This window comes from Marmota monax, unplaced genomic scaffold (genome assembly GCF_021218885.2).
Source record: "Marmota monax isolate L192 unplaced genomic scaffold, Marmota_monax_Labrador192_F-V1.1 WCK01_AAM20220418_F8-fsc00001, whole genome shotgun sequence".
Lineage (NCBI taxonomy): Eukaryota > Metazoa > Chordata > Mammalia > Rodentia > Sciuridae > Marmota > Marmota monax.
The window spans coordinates 53666234-53680545 of NW_026693777.1; the positions used below are offsets into that span (position 1 = coordinate 53666234).

The 14312-nt window shown below is 38.4% G+C and overlaps 1 protein-coding gene across 1 annotated transcript in view; it reads right to left on the reverse strand.

Annotated features, from left to right (window-relative positions):
* The window catches only part of Atosa (atos homolog A), a 141734-nt gene extending 131363 nt beyond the window's left edge, over nt 1-10371 (reverse strand). The window contains exon 1 of the mRNA XM_058584809.1: nt 10296-10371. The gene's annotated coding sequence lies outside the window, so the exon portion shown is untranslated. The remainder of the gene's footprint in view (nt 1-10295) is intronic.
* Nucleotides 10372-14312: the final 3941 nt, after the last annotated feature.

Here is a 14312-nt window from a genome sequence, read left to right on the forward strand (position 1 = left end):
AAGTGCTTACGTCTTCTCATTTGTGGAATATATGGTTTTAATGGTTGTTTTCATAGTATCCCAAAGCTGAAACAACCCAAATGCTCATGAATAGACATAAATAAATTGTGGTACCCTTATCCAATGGAATACTACACCTCAATTTAAAAGAATTAATCAAGCCAGGCACACAATTGTAAATTCAACTACTCGAGAGGCTGAGGCATAAAGATCACAAGTTTGAGGCTAGCCTCAGCAAATTGACAAGACCCTGTCTCAAAAAAAGAGAAGGTGGAGAGTTGGGGGCTGGGGATGTAGTTTCGTGGTAGAACATCTGCCTAGCATTTGTGAGACCTTGGGTTCACTCACTAATGAAAGGAAGAAAGAAGGAAAAAAAGAAAGAAAGGAAGGAAGGAAAGAAAGAATAAAGAGGGAAGGAGGGAAGAAAGGAAGAATGGATCAGCTCCAGCAAGATGGAGAAATCTCGCAAATCCTATGTCGAATGAAAGAAGCCAGACACAAATGAGTTCTGATTCTATATATACAAAGGTTAAGACAAGCAAGACTTGAATGTTTATAGAAGTCAGAATAGTGATTAATCTTTCAGTGACTAAACCGAAAAGTATACAAGAGAACCTCATGAGGTACACAAAATGTTCTATAATTTTAACCAAATGGTGGTTAACTGGATATGTATACATGCAAAAATTCAACTTGAACACTTAAGATTAGTACTGTTTATATACTTTACTGTTTGTATGTTATTACTCATTAAATAATAAAATAAATAATCTTTGATAAATCCACAAAAGTTGTAGTGATTTTGGAAACTCAAGCCATGGCAAAACTTTGGAAAATGTTTTAATGTGGTCCAAAACAAACTGCCATTTGACCCAATGGAACAAATAAAAAAGTTATTTTTGGATGAGTAAAAGGAGAACAAAAATAGAATTATTTTGAAAATAAAAACATTTTACATAAATGTTCACTGTTATCAAGCCTGCCTCAGCCTTGGACAAATAAAAAAATCTTAGTTAACCAAGGTGTACAAACCCATAGTTCCAGCAACTTGGGAGGCTGAGGCAGGAGGATTGCAAGTTTGAGACCAGTTTGGGCAATTTAGTGAAACCTTATCTCAAAATAAAAAAATAAAAAGTCCTGGGGGTGTTGTTCAGTGGTAGAGAGCCCTGGATTTGATCCTCACTGCTTGGGAAAACAAAGAAAAAGCCTGGGTTAAGCCAAATACCTCAGAAATCATAAAGTATCATGACAATGCAGCCTTTTAACCACAAGGACATTTTTACTATCCACTTTCTCCTTTCTTTTCCTTGTCCGTGCCTTCATATTAGTAGCACTTGGGACTTAAGAACATTTTTATTTTTGTTTCAGAGAGTCAGAAGGCGGAAAATGCCTTTGAATGAGATCATTTAACTAGGGAGAAAGAGACTTGGGCCTCCAAGTTCCAATACCCCACCACCACCCATGTCAAATGTATCCAATCACCACTTAGTCTAATTCCTTTAGTTCTATTTTATGACAGCCACTGTCTTTTAAGACACTCACTGTTGCTCTAATGCAGCCTTCTTTTTGTCTCAGAAGATCTCTCCACACTGCCACCACAACTTGACTGAAATACAGTGATTTACCTCCCCCAAATTGGATCTGATCATGCCATTCCATTTGAGTGATTCCCTTTGACTCAATAAAATTTGAACTCTACGATGGTAACTCTGTGATGTTATATGTACATATATCACCCTCTCCCAGCAAGCATCTTATGTAGGTCTTGAGACTGTGAGACCAAATGGGAATGTATCCAGTAGCTTGGAGAGGATCATAATTCCCCAGAATTCTAGGGGTGTCTCTGTTGCCCCTAACTGTAGTATTTGGATTTAGTGTTTGTGGGAATCTGAAGGATACTGGTGACATCAGTAGCAATTGAATTGTCAAGTCTACAGTGAGATGTCTTTATCTGAAGGAAATAAAACTCAACATGTGGCATCACAGATATGGTTAATGCTCAGAATATGTATGGCATGACATCAAGTACTTTACTCTCAGTGTATAAATCCACTTGAGGTGTGTATGTGTGTGTGTGTCTGTCTGTCTGTGGTGTAACCTGGGATCAAACCCAGGGAAATGCTCTACCATCAGCCCTCAATGTAAAAACCTTTAAAATTTTTTGTTATTGTTGTTGCAAATGGACACAATACCTTTATTTTATTTATTTATTTTTATGTGGTGCTGAGGATCAAACCCAGTGCCTCATACGTGCTAGGCAAATGCTCCACCACTGAGCTACAGCCCCAGCCCTGTATAAATCATTTAAATCTAAGGTTTCTATTTTTTTTAAGTGTTGGGGATGAAACATGGGCCTTGTGCATTCTAAACAAGGGATCTACCACCCTAAAGTTTAGATTCTTGACATGGAATTCACAGAACCATCAATGCAGGGAGTTCTCCTACCAGTTTTCCAGGAACTCCCTTAGTATCTTCTTGGTGGGACTTTGCTTGCCCAAATAAAACTTGCTTAGAACCAAATTAAGTAATAAAGCCCTCAGAAGGAAGAGAGAAGCAGGAATTATAGGAATTACTGTCAGGGTGTGAAGTGCCCAAATCCAAATATTGCCTACCCATCTCTAGATCTATAATCCTGTAAAATATAACCCATAGGACAGGGATTCAAAACTAGAATCTTAAGGATTGGCTTCAAGGAGTCAATGCCTTCCCCTCCAACCTTTAGAAAAATTGTGTAAAGTTCCCATATGGATGGAAAGCAAGTCCATAGCTTTCAGATAGATGTTCAATGAGATCCAAGACATCTTCATAAAATAAAACAAAACAAAAGCCTTATTGTGACTAGGCTTATTATTCATACCTAGAAGCAATTGTCCTTCATAAAGCACACTCAAGGAAGTGATATTAAGCAACTTGAATGTTGCGGAGTAAGATGCTTATGATTCCTGAACACAATTAAAGATAATTAGGATGTAAAAATTATGATTATTTTGGTGCTGGGGCTTGAATCCAGGGCCTTGTGCCTCCTAAGCATGATTTCTAGCACTGAACTACACCTCCAGCTACTATTGTTTTCAAACTGCTGCTTTTATTTATTGGAAAGTAAAACAGACTTCCTGGTTTTACCTTTCGCATGAAAGTAATCTGTGGTTCAGTTTTCAAATATATTTCCTCAAACATATTTATTTAACAAAAGAAGACTTTACCAAATGGAAAGATATTCCTTGCTCTTGATTAGAATATTCAAAGATCAAAATGTCAGTTCTCTCTAAGTTAATTTATGCATTTAACATGATCCCAATAGAAATAATAACAAGCTTTTTTTTTTCCCCTGGAGCTAAATAATACTAAAATTCAGGTAGAGAAATAAACACATGAGAACAGGTAGAAAACCTCAAAAGGAAGATCAATGTGGGGAAGAGGAGAGGATATTTAAAATAAGGTGGTACTAGCATGTGACAGTTGTTGCACATGGACACAATACCTTTATTTTATTTATTTATTTTTATGTGGTGCTGAGTGTCAAACCCAGTGCTTCAATAGAATAAAATGGAAAAAGTATATCTAGAAATATAGTAAACGAGAAAGGTGAATTCTCAAATAAACAAACAAAGCAAAATAAAAAGGACTTTTAAGCTCTCAGTACAATTGGATAGCCATTAAGAAAAATAAGGTCTTCATACCACACACAATCAACCTTTATGGGTCAAAAATCTAAATGTAAAAAGTGAATGAATATTAATATAGAATAAAATGTTTTAACTTCTCTATGATGTAGGTATTGGGAAAATATTTCTAACTATGATTAAGACATGATCAAGATATGATAAATTAAGATATGATCAAGAAGAGATGAGGCATCAACTACACAGATATTTTAAAATGCATATAAAAACACCTTAAGTGAAAATAATATACAAATGACAAATTGAGAGAATATTTATAACATATTAAGATAAAGGTTTAATATCTCAAATGTATAAAGAACTTCAAAATTAAAGATCAAAAATTTTACAGAAAAATAGGCAAAAGACATTAGCAATCACACACACACAAAAGTGACATTTGAGGACTGGGGATGTAACTCAATTGTAGAGCACTTGCCTAGTAATGTGCAAGGCCCTGAGTTCAATCTCCAGCACTGAAAACAAAAAAAGAAAGAAAGAAAGAAGAAGAAAAATGGCATTTGAAAGATGCTCAGTTTCACTCATAATAAGCTATTCTTCTTATAGGTATTTGCCCAAAGATTTAAAAAAAAAAAGTATGTTCAAAGACTTATATGCAAATGTTTATACTAACTTTATTTGTAGTATTCTCAAACTAGGTAAAGCCTAACTGTTCATGTATATTCACATAATGGAATACTATTCAGTAATAAAAAATAATGGATAAATCTCAAAATATCACTATACTGAAAGAAGCCAGACAAAAGAGTACACATCATATGATTTTGTTTTTATACAAGTCTATAAAGTGAAACTTTATCTATAACGACAAAAAGCAGATCACATTTGGTTAAGAGGAATAAATTCTAATTTTCTATAGCATAGTAGGATAACTATGATTGACAATGATTACTTGCAAATTTCAAAATAGCTAATAGAGATTATTTTTGAATGTTTCCAACACTAAAAAATAATAAACCTGTAAGGTAATGAATTTGCTATGATATTATCATTATACATATAATACTACACTGAGATACTATTTCTCACATATCAGATGGACAAAATCATAATATAACCTGTTGGAGAGTCTTTGGAGAAACAAAACCCATATGAAAGGAATTTGCTATATTTATCAAAACTACCTACATGCTTAACATCAACTAGAAATTTTGTTTCCAGGAATCTATTTAAAAATAGATCATTAAGCATATAAAAATACATATGCACAAGGTTACTTTGCAGCATAGGTTAGTGGACCAAAATATGGTATATGTATTTATTAGAGTAATATGCTAATATTACTTTTATCATTATACATTGTGTATATGTATTGAGATGTCAAATTGTACCCCATAAATATGTACATTGCTGTGTGACAATTAAAAACATATCTACTTTTTTTTTTTTTTTTTAAGTAAACTAAGGTTCTCTGGGCATGGGGGAAGGCAAAAAGAGCCCTGGGGGTTAGACTAGAGAGAGTTATTAGTGAGAATTCAAGATTTCCAATAGGGCAGTGTTTATTAGTCAGATTTTTCACTGCTGCAACAATAAGACCTGTCAAAAGCAATTAGAGAAGGAAAAGTTTATTTGGGGACTCACAAAGAAACAAATAATTAATAATAATTTAAAGTAATATGCAGCTGTGTTTAAACAAACAAACAAACAAACAAACAAACAAAACCAAGAAGGCCATTTGAACTGATTTGGCATGACTTCCAGGACATATTAGGCAAAATGAAAAAGAGTAACGAAGTATGTAAACTTTTTTTTTTTTTTGAGAGAGAGAGAGAGAGAGAGAGAGAGAATTTTAATATTTATTTTTTAGTTTTCGGCGGACACAACATCTTTGTTTGTATGTGGTGTGAGGATCGAACCTGGGCCGCAAGCACGCACGCCAGGCGAGCGCGCTACCGCTTGAGCCACATCCCCAGCCCCAAACTTTTTATAAGAAAAAAAAAAAATTGAGGAAAAGACATAGATCCATTATTTTTGCAAAAAAGAAGAGAAAAGAAAGATAAAAAATTTTTCTCCCTACAAGGGGTAAGAGAGGAATGGGTTAGAAAGGTTGGTCAAGGAATGACATGAGTATAGATTTTAAATAATTTTTGCTTTTAGAGGCATATTCTACATATTTAAAGTATAAAACAAAGGCAAGATGGGGTATAAAAGACAAGAGGATTGCGAGTTCAAAGCCAGCCTCAGCAACAGCGAGGTGCTAAGCAACTCATTAAGACCCTGTCTCTAAAAAAAAAAGTATAATTGAAGGCAAATAAACAAATGAACCCAATTCTGTTTCAACTGAGAAATAAAACTGTAGTGAAGAGGGAAAAGGTACTAATTAAAAAAAAAGAGTACTAATTCAACTCACCTGTGAATACAGTATTTTGAATATAGACTCAAGGTGTGGAAAAAAGAACTACAAACAAATCCTGTGCTCTAGTTGGTTAGCTTTCCATAGTGGCATGGGTTTAGTAACTCTGAAACTATTTTATATATATTGTAGCAGTGAGCAGATGAGTAAATGCAATGATATCACTGGGAGTTAGGGTTTTCATAGGGAAAGAAGAGACACACAAATATGAAATGGGGGAAGGCAAAAAGAGCCCTAGGGGTTAGACTAGAGAGAGTTATTAGTGAGAATTCAAGATTTCCAATAGGGCAGTGTTTATTAGTCGGATTTTTCACTGCTGCAACAATAAGACCTGTCAAGAGCAATTAGAGAAGGAAAAGTTTATTTTGGGACTCACAGTTTCAAAGGCCTCAGTCACAAACAAATGGCTTCATTTCTTGGGGCTCAAGGTGAGGCTGAATATCATGGCAGAAGAGTGTGGTAGAGGAAAGTGGCTCAGGACATGATCAAGAAGCAGAGAGACTAAGCCCAGCTCACCAAATACATTCCTCAAAGGCATGCCCCAATAACCCACCTCCTCCAGTCACACCCTGCCAGCCTACAGTTACCACTCAGTTAATCCTGATCAGGGGATTAATGCACTGATTAGCTTCAGTCTCCCATAATCCATTTCACCTCTAAACCATCTTGCATTGTCTCACATGTTAGCTTTTGGGGGACATCTCATATTTAAGCCATAACAGGCAGAAAAGTACTGATACCCTAGTGGCAAGGAGCATGCCATCATCAGATCTGGGTTTTTCAATACTATTTCTCCACTAAAGGCTCTTTGAAAAGGCATATTACAGAACTAGATTCAGGAGGTACAAGATGAGCTTGGATATAAAAAATTGTTCAAAAAAGTGATGAGGACATGTCAAAAGAACACAGAAACCTCCCTGAAAGTCCCAAATCTGGAAAAGCAAACGTCAAAATAATAACAATAATGATTATAACCTAATGAATAAAAATAGCAATTCATAAGTACATATGTGTCACATGCCATCCATGGGCTGCATGTGGGCCACCACACATCCAGCCTAGTGGATAGGAACAGCTGGTTGTCACCAGTGGTCTGTGGGCTATGTGTGAACTGCTGCACATAGTAGCCTCCTGAGGGGATAAGTATGGCATTGGGAACTTCCCATGGCACCTCCCATAGGGACTGACCACATTATGCAGGTAAACTTCTTCCTCAGGGTCTGCCTAAGATCCCGCATAGCACTTGAGATGGGTGTGACCTGCCAAGATGTCAATCAACCTCTTGACTGCAAGACATCAGAAGCAAGACTCTGCCCTTGAAACCTTATCCCTGCCTTTGATGTACCCCCTTAAATAAACCATTGGAGCTATCTTTCCTTTGTCTATTCCAGCTTTTGAGTGGACTGGATCTATCAGGGGCTCTGCTTTTGTAAACACATTTCTGACTCTCTGACTTTTGTTCTTCACTAATTATTTTAGACCTTAAGTTCTCAGGTGGCTTACACCCTCCCCAGCAGGAAGAAGAAACACCCAATGAGATATTGGTGGTCACTCCCTAAGCCTATGTATAACAAATAAAATAATTCAGCAATAAAATAAAATGAAGTACCAATACATGCTACAATACGGATGAACCTTGAAAACATGACCCCAAGAAAAAGAAACCAGTCACTAAAAGTCACAAATTGTCTGATTTCATTCATATGAAATGTCTAGAAAGGCAAATCTTGTAGAGACAGGAAGTAGATTAGTGATTGCCTAGGTCTGGGGAAAGCATCTTTGTGGAGTGATGAAATGTTATAAAATTAACTATGGTAATGGCTGTACATCTGTGTGACTATACTGAAAACCACTGAACTGTAAAAGGGTAAATGGTCTGGTATGTAAATCATGTCAACAAAGCTGTAAACAAAGAAAAGCAAGGGGAAGACTTCCTCACAACAGAATGTCCTGTGATAAATGTTGAGGCAGCAGTGGAATAATTAGAAAATTATTGTTTTGCAAACATCATATAGAATGGTTTGAACAAAAATGGATGCTAAATCTGGAGAGGAAAGTTTAATGAGGAACAGGATATTTGCGTTGTCTCACTGTCTTTCCATGACTGTTTATGAGTTGCAAGGCAACAAGTAGTGAAAAAATAGACAGTGACTGGGTGATTAAAATTAACATCATCTAATAGAGACAGATAGATATCATGTGTCTCTAGAAGTGACATTCTGAGGATACAAAATCACCTATGTAATAATCCAACCTGTAGTTCATACTCTGAATCTACTTATGAGGAAAGACCAGATAAACCAATTCAGTCATATAGAGTAATTGACCTACATTCTTCAAAAATGTCAACATCAACTGGTGCAGTGGCACACACCTGTAATCCCAGTAGTTTGGGAAGCTGAGGCAAGAGGATTGAGAGTTCAAAGCCAGCCTCAACAACTTGGCAAGGCCCTGAGCAACTTCTTAAGATCCTGTCTCTAAATAATAAAATAAAATGAGCTGAGGGTGTTGCTCAATGGTTTAATCTCCAGTAGCTGCCCCCCACCCCCTTCGCAAAAAAGTCAATCAACATCATGAAAGCAAAGACTAGGGAACTATTCCAGATTAAAGGTGGTGAAAGAGACAGGATTTAATCCTACAGTAGTGAGAAAAATTTTATCACTTTGAACAATTAACAAAATGGGAATATAGACTATAGATTAGATAAAATAATGAATAAACTTCAATGAAATGTCTGTAATTTGCTAATTATATTGTGACATGTAAAATAATACCCTGTTCTTCGGAATTATACATTGAAGGACCATGATATTTGCCATCTACTCTCAAATGATTCATTTAAAAAAGTTGTAAGATAGTGGTGCGGATAGTGAAGGAGAGAGCAAAGAAGGGAGACAGAATGTGAAAGCAAATAGGGGCTGGGTGACTGTAATCCCAGCTACTTGGAAGGCTGAGGCAGGAGGATGGCAAGTTCAACGCCAGCTGCAGCAAATTAGTGAGGCCCTAAGCAATGTAGGAAGGCCCTAAGCAATGTAGAAAGACCCTGTTTCAAAATTAAAAATAAAAATGTCTGGGGATGTAGTTCAGTGGTAAAGTGCCCCTGGGTTCAATTCCTAGTACAAAAAAAGAAAAAAAAAAGTAATAATAAATAAAGGTAATTTTTGAAAATTGGTCAATCTGGGGTCAGGGTATACAAAAATTCTCTCTATTATTCTTAGAAGGTTTCTATAAAAAATGTTTAATAAAAGTGTGTTTGTGAGAATAAGAAATGCTCATTAATGGTCCAAAATGGCATTGTTAAATTAATTTGCCTTTTATAGGTGAGCTCCTGAATTCAGTTTTGCTTTGAATAGCCAGGAAAATCTTAGTCCCCAAACCACACTATGCCTATGTCACAGAAACCTTGTTACAGAGGCCGAAATCACAGGAGATTTTGGGATGCTTTCTGGGACTTCAGGAAAGAGGAGTAGAGTTATCCTGGGAAAGCCACAGTGAAAATTAAATTAGAACAGTCATAAATAGGACAAATAAAAAAATGGACAAAAGAAGGGAAGGAGGTAAGTGAGGCTTCATCAGCCCTGCTTTCAGTGAACATGAAAAACATTTATGTAGGCTTCTCATTCAGTAGTAAACACCCTACTCCCTTAAAACCAGCAACTTCGAAATGCTAGGTGAGCAGCAAGAGCAGGCAGGCTAATAAATACCAGGAAAGAGGCCGCAGGCCAGTTTCCAAGACAAATATGAAACTTCAAAATAACCATAGGAGCCAAGCACTGTGTTGCATGTCTGTAATCCCAGAGACTCAGGAGGCTGAGGCAGGAGGATCACAAGTTTCAGGCTAGCCTCAGCAACTTAGCAAGACCCCGTATCCGAATTAAAAAAAAAAAAGGGATGTGGAAGTAGCTCAGTGGTAGAGCACCCTGGGTTTAATCTCTGATACAGAAAAAAAAAATCATCATCATCACCATCATCATCATCATCATCATCACAGGATTGGTAGCTGAAAGGGAATTAAATATCTTCTAATATAGAAGGACAAAGCTGACCCACTTGCTTGTGTGTGTCTTATTGGGTCTACACGATTGGGTCTGCCCTCCATATTCTTTACCTCATCCTCAACCTATTACAAATCTATCATCCTCCTGAGCCTCTTCAGTCTCTTCGCCCTGCATCCTGTATCCCTCCCATGCTTCCCGTCCTATTTTATGTCTTTATCCCCATCACCCCCTTTAATTCCTCCCTTTTCTTCAAGTACCTACCAGGTCATATCCATACCAGCCACTGAAGGGAGGAGAGCTGAGGCCCTGGGACAGCAGCAGCAGGGGAGTAGGTTGGTGCTCTACTGTAAATAGAGCAAGGCAGGAGGCGGAGCCTGGGAGGGAGGAGCCCCGAGGGAAGTTAATTAAAGAGATTTGCCCATTAGGAGTCCTGAAGGAGGAGGGGCTTGAACTGCCATAGCTTGCCTAACCCCCAAAATAGTTTTGCTGTTAAAGCCAGGTCCCCATATCGCAGCCTGATTCCTTTCAGGATTATAATGAGAATGATGTTGAACCTTATACCCTGACATTTTGTGTTGTTGAGTCAGTATTTGCCCCACAAGAACACCGAACTACCAACGTCCAGAGCGAGTGAGATGATGAACAATCCCTACTGTGCCGGGTTCCTGGCAGCTGATGCCAAAGAAAGGCAGCACTGAGATCAGGTGTCTTGAAAGTCAGAGGCCTGTGGGCAAGTATGAGAGTTAGCACCTGCAAGACTGCAGCTGAAACTTCAAGTTTCTGTTCCTGTTATACATGTATTTATATTATTTTGGGTCCATGAAAAACAGGCTGGGGCCACCAGCAACTTTGACCCTTGCTACTGTTTGCAGTTCTGCTCTCCCTGGAATCCAGTCTTCATCGTGGCCTAAAAGGTCCTCCCTGCTCTTTCCCTGACAACCTTTCAACTTTATCTCCTACCATGTATGCTTCTGCCAAACTATCTTCTCAATGTTTCATGTAGCTTAGATAAGCCAAATGACTTCTGCCTTAGGGTCTTTGCACTGGTTATTTCTGCTTTGTGGAACGTTCACCTGACTGACCCTTATTTTACTCAACTATCTGGCTTCCTGTCATTCATTGGTCAGCTCATGTTTTTCCTCTGACTCTTCCCTCTTGGTTCATAGCTATTAATGCTGTCTGAAATCACTGCATTTATTTACTTGATCTCCAGTATTGTCTTGCTGCTGGTTCCATGAAGGTAGAGTTTGGTTTGTATTGCTTTTGTTATCCCCCCCTTTCAAGGAATAATGCCTGAAAACATCTAGGTGTTTATTGTATGCATAGGGCTACATGAATGAGACGTTATTTATTCATTGATTAAATAGTATTTCATACTTAGTGTGTGCCAGGCACTGTACTGAGTGCTGGAGATTCAACAGTAAACACTATGGGCAAGTTGGGGGTGTAGCTCAGTGGTACAGCACTTGCCTAGCATGGACAAACCCCTGATCCCTAGCATCGTAAAACAGACACTAAAACCAAAAGCAAGATAGGCAAGGGCTCCTCCAAGGAATTTACTGGTCTAGAAGAGAAGAAAACCATTAAATTAATAATCAGTTAATTGAATTTTTTTTTTTAAAAAACAAACAAAGGTAAGCATGGTGGCATACACCTGTAATCTCAGTGACTTGGGAGGCTGAGGCAGAAGGATCACAAGTTTGAGGCCAGCTTCATCAATGTAATGAGGCTCTAAGCAGCTGAATGAGATCCTGTCTTGAAAGATTAAAAAAAAAGGAGGGGGGACTGGGGGTGTAGTTCAATGGTAAAGCTTCCCAGTATTTAATCACCAGTACCAAAACAGACAGACAAACAAGATACCAGTGTTTATTCAGAGTGTTATGAATGTACATAACATTGTTGGTGGGGGAAGTGAGCTTTCAATCACAGAGCCCAGAATTTTCTGGAATCTGCCTCATGTTTGTGAATTGATAAAGGGATTTTATTCCCAGAAATTTGATGGGATCCCAAACATCAAATGACCCAGGTCTAGTTCTGACTAATTTTTTTGCTGAGGGGTCTAGTTAAGACTGCCCTAGGCACCAGCATATTTTTCAGGCTTGAAGTGTTTTACTGGAGACTAATCTCTGAATCCACATTTCAACATCCAAAGAATACAGATTCTGGGAATGTCCTAGGGCTCTGAGTGTTCTTTGGAGCTTATAAAAGAGACCTGGCATGAGGAAGGGATTGCAGTAGGCCAGTGGGCCTTCCTTAAAGTATCAGAAGTGGATTGGGACCAGAACACTTCCCTCTAGAAGTCAAACACAAGAAATCTTGTTGGAAACTTCAAGTTTCCCCAGACTCCCAAGTCTCTATGTGATCCACTACCTATCTGGCCCCTTAAGGCACTTGATTTTCTAAGTCCTACTTCTAGGCATCCTGAGAGTTTTAGGATTCTGAAATCCCTGAAAATTTTTTGTTAAACAAATGCACTATTATTTGGCTCCTGTATCTCCTGAACTCAGATGTACACCCTAGGCCATTTGATATAAAGGCTCATTAATATAACACAACTGTGTTGCCTGGGTTTCAAGGCTGCTTTTACAAGTGTGAAAAGCAATCTGGGGTATAGATTGTAAAAGAACCAGAGCTGGAAGAAACCTTAGAGATTATCTACTTTAACTCCTTTATCTTGAAGATGGAAACTGAGGCTTAACCTCTGTTGGACACCTATCCCAAGAAACATTTGTCAATGCCAAGCCAGAACTGGAAGCCAAGTGTGCTTTCTGAGAGTAGCTTTTTCAAATATAAAAACTGCATCTGTATATCTTAAAATATGCCTGGATCCTGCACCCTTAAGAATCAAGAATTTATATCAGTCCTTAGGAATCTTTTTCTTTTATGCTACATATTTTTAGGCAATATACTAACTCACTCACTTCCCCAAGCCTCTGCTTTCTTGTCTATAAAATGGGAATGATACTGTCCCTGACTGCCTTATGTGGTCATTGTGAGGATCAAATGAGGTAATGTTTGTGGAAGCACTTTGAATAAACTTTGTAGAGGGATTATGCAAATATAGGTGGTTGATGGGTTTGGATGCTCTTTGCTAATATGTAGCTCTCTCAGTTCATAATTTGATTGGCTTGAAATGTTCATAGACTCACCAGTGCACTGAGTCATTTAAACTAGCTGCTCTCTTTTTTACCTCTTTGTGACACACAATGAATAATTGAGGCAAAACTGCAAAGCACGTTTCCAACGATACTTAGAGATAAAACCCAAGATATCACAGATATCTCCCTACCGTGCTTAGGAGCTGGAGGATCTTCTGTTTGTTTTGAAAAATTCTGTGTGTTGGACAACAGTTAGGCAGTCCTACCACTAATGTTTGTAGGGCTCAGGGAGGAAAACAAACTTTTGGCCCAAATGCCTTATGTCTTAATATTTAGAACTGTAAAAAAATTAAAAAGCTGACTGTGTGTTTAAAAAAAAGTGCTCTGTCATATGCACTTTGATAAAACAAGCAGGAAAATCTGAGTTTGAATTTTAAATTCTCATATTCTCACAGAATCTTTCTGTGGCATCACACAGAGAGCTGAACCTGGCCCCTAGACCCAGACCCCTGAGCCCTTGATCCATAGCCCACTCACTCTTCTTCCCTGGACACCATTCTGCACCAAGAACACCTCTGGCACATATATGTAGATGCCTCACCTCCCATATCCAAACTGCATGTCCACAGCCCCTTCGAAACAGCCATGCAAGGCCACCCTTTAGACCTGAGGGTGTGCATACTGGTTCCATATTCATCACAGGAAGCCAGACCCCAGCAAAGATCCTGAACAGGCTCTGGAAACAGGCTCAGGACTGTTCTGATAAAGAAATTCAGAGTTCAAAAAAAAGTATTTTAGTAGTGGTCTGAAAAGTGGTCTGAAAGTGGAGACTTGACTCCAAGTGGCATGTCCCCCATCTCTGCAGTGTCCTCATTTTGCCAAGAGAGGCACAGACAGAGGAGGGCAGGCCAGTGGCTCCTCTTGCCTGTTTTTAAGAATGGGACCGCAGTGAGAGGCTCCTCAAAAGTGCCAGTGAGTCTGTGTGGTGGCATACACTTGTAATTCCAGCTACTCAGGAAGCTGAGGCAGGAGGATAACAGTTTGAGGCCTGGGCAACCAAATGAGATACTGTTTCAAAAATCAATGGAAACTTTGCCAGGTGGTGCACACCTGTAATCCCAGTGGCTTGGGAGGATGAGACAGAAGGGTCCCGAATTTAAAGCCAACCTCAGCAACTCAG